The 3,058-nt window shown below is 40.1% G+C and overlaps 1 non-coding gene across 1 annotated transcript; it reads right to left on the reverse strand.

Moving 5' to 3' along the window:
* Positions 1-301: 301 nt before the first annotated feature.
* Positions 302-373, reverse strand: TRNAC-GCA (transfer RNA cysteine (anticodon GCA)). The gene has a single exon. It is a non-coding gene; the product is annotated as a tRNA-Cys (tRNA).
* Positions 374-3,058: the final 2,685 nt, after the last annotated feature.

Genomic DNA, 3,058 nt, shown 5'->3' on the forward strand with positions numbered 1-3,058 from the left:
TTCAGGAGTAAGAGGAAGGGATTCAGGAGGGTAAATGGCTGCAAACAAGTATAGGGCAGGTAAAATCTGACAACATGAGATACAAAGATGTATTTGTTTGTTTAAATAGGAGGTTGGGTGGATTGACTGGAAGCAGCAATAAGAAGGATGGTACTTCTTCCATCTCTAGGTAAGTGAAGTTGCTCAGTCATGTCCGACTCTTTGCAACCCCATGGACTGTAGCCCACCAGGCTTCTCTGTCCATGGGATTCTCCAGGCCAAGAATACTAGAGTGGGTTGCCATTTCCTTCTCCAGGGGATCTTCCCAACCCAGGGATTGAACCTGGGTCTCCTGCATTGCAGGCAGACGCTTTAACCTCTGAGCCACCAGGGAAGCCCCTCTTCCATCTCTAGGCCCAAAAAAAGAAGAAAACCCATCATGATGAAAGAGGGCTACAGAAGAAGCAATGTCTACAAGGAGACATTCGAGTTTGGTAATAGCAGGAGATAAAGGGAATATTCGCAGAAGAAAATGAAGATATGTGTATAATGAAAAGGTTTCAAAAGATCGAGAACAGTAGAAGGTAGGGTTAAAAAGACAGGGATGTACAGAGCCACATGAGGGATGATCTGGTCCTCTGGCAGATAACAGTCATAATGCTGTGAGTTTTTAGGGGAAGGAGGGAGGGGATGGAAAAATTCACCAGAAATTACTCAAAACTCTGGACTCTCACTTGAATCACAGCATCTGCATTGGAGCAGTCTTCATCTTTGCACAAATACTATCAAAACTCTTGCCAAGGGCTGACCCACAAAGGGTACTCTTACCCTTAAACTGTAGGCTTCCCTTCCCTTCAGACTATAAAGCGTTACTTGTTGCTGTGTGTGCTGTGCTCAGTCATGTCCAATGCTTTGTGACCCCATGGACTGTAGCCCGCCAGGCTCTTCAGTCCATGTGGACTCTCTAGGCAGGAATACTGGAGTGGGTTGCCAAGCCCTCCTTCAGGAGATCTTCCCAACCCAGGGATCAAACCCAGGTCTCCTGTACTGCAAGTGGATTCTTTACCATCTGAGCCACCAGGGAAGCCTTTACTTGTTGCTAGTTCATTGAAATGTTTTCATTACTTGAATTTTTTCATTGATTCAAACGATCTGCAGAAGTTACTCAGTTAATCCAATGTATTACGTAGTAACCTGACATTACATTTATTTTTGGAAAAGTCTCCAGATGACTCTCAGAATTTTCTTTCTATTCTTTACTGAGTAATTAAATAATTAATTGTGGATCTCATTTACTTGTTCTTTTAGTACTTGCTTCAATTAGTCAGTCATTTAACTTAACTGTTCAGTCATTAAAACAGGCATTACTTGACAACCATACGCTAAGGACTATTTATTCCATTTATTCAGTCATGAATTTTGATGTGTTACTAGGAAGTAGCATATCATTGTGTTTAAGAACGGGGCCTCAGGGAGACTTCCTTAGTGGTCCAGTGGTGAAGATTCTACCCTCCTGTGTAGCGGGTATGGATTCGATCCCTGGTTGGGTATGGGTTCGATCCCTGGTCGAGGATCTAAGATCCCAAGTACCTTGTGGCCAAAAAAACAAAACATAAAACAGATGCAATATTGTAACATATTCAATAAAGACTTCAAAAATAGTCCACATCCAAAAAAAAAAGTCTTAAATTGGGGCCCAAGATCTAACTATCTGGACCTGGACCCCAGATTCACTGCTGATGACTGAGTGACCTACCTTGTGTAAGTACTCTTAGTTTCAATCTCTGCATTTGTAAAATGGAGTTAATAATATTAAGAGTACCTAGATCATTTCACAACCTCTGAGCTAGGTACTGTTAATATTAAATACGCTAATACATGGAAAATATTCAGCCCAGTGACTTCTTGACTTCTATATAACATATCCCACAGTATTACTTGCCATGGTTATTATAGTTACTGATTTCATCACCATTATTTTATCACAGTACAGTGAGAAAAGCCCTTGATCTATATTTGAATGTCAGCTGTGGAAACTATTTAATGTCTCTGAGATTTCCCTATCTGTAAAATGTATACCACAGTACTAATTTCAGTAGGATCATGAGAGGATTAAATGCTATGGTAAATATGCAAATGGCTAATATAAAGTAGGCATATAGTAAGGATTAGCTTCCTTCCCTCTCATTTACAACTATTAACGTGAAACCTAGATATATTTCCAAAGACAACACTCTCCTTTACTGGTTGCTTAGCCTTCAGAGCATAATACAAGTACAGACAAGTATCCAATGAAGATTTTACAAATCTAAGAGGCAAGTATCACTAAGCAGAGAGGAATAGAGAGTCACTTCCTTTTGAAATAAGGATTTCTGTAAGCACCAATCTTCCTTTAGTATTAAAAATTTCACCTCGTACATGGAGGCAGAGAAATATGATCCAAGGTAGGTACTGCAGTTTCATATAAAGTAATCTGGTTTGCCCTATTAGAGGCAGAAGAGAATAAATATTTTTTCAAGAGATAGAGTGGAAAATTTCCAAAGCATCATTGAATGACTTCTGCCTGAAACGACACAACTTTCCATCCCTTTATTCTCTTACTTCAACCAGTTGAACAGCTTTCTTCCAATTTCCAACCAGCCCTGTGATAAAGCCATCCCAGAAAGGCACTATCAGATTCAAGGAAGTATCATGATTCCCCGCATCATTCAAGTAAAATCAAAATGGAGGAGACACCTCTAAGTGCTCACATTCTAAGCCATGGCACTGAAGAGAATAATCATGTCTAAGAACACTGTGAATGACTAATGTGGCGGGGTAATGAGCTGGCTACCAGGCATCCAGCAATGAATAGGTTATAGGCAAAGGGCCAGTGATGGTAAAGGAGCTGAAGTAATCAAGACACAACCAGGAGCAAACACTGTATCAAACTTGGAGATGACTTGTACCTGGGGATACTAAGGAGAAGAAAGATTGTAGGATAATTTCTAGATTTCTGGCTTGGATGACAAGATAAGTAGCGATATAATTCACTGACAGAAAACAAGATGGATAGATATTTGGTTTCTGTTCCTTTTTT

Source organism: Bos taurus, chromosome 6, assembly GCF_002263795.3.
Source record: "Bos taurus isolate L1 Dominette 01449 registration number 42190680 breed Hereford chromosome 6, ARS-UCD2.0, whole genome shotgun sequence".
Lineage (NCBI taxonomy): Eukaryota > Metazoa > Chordata > Mammalia > Artiodactyla > Bovidae > Bos > Bos taurus.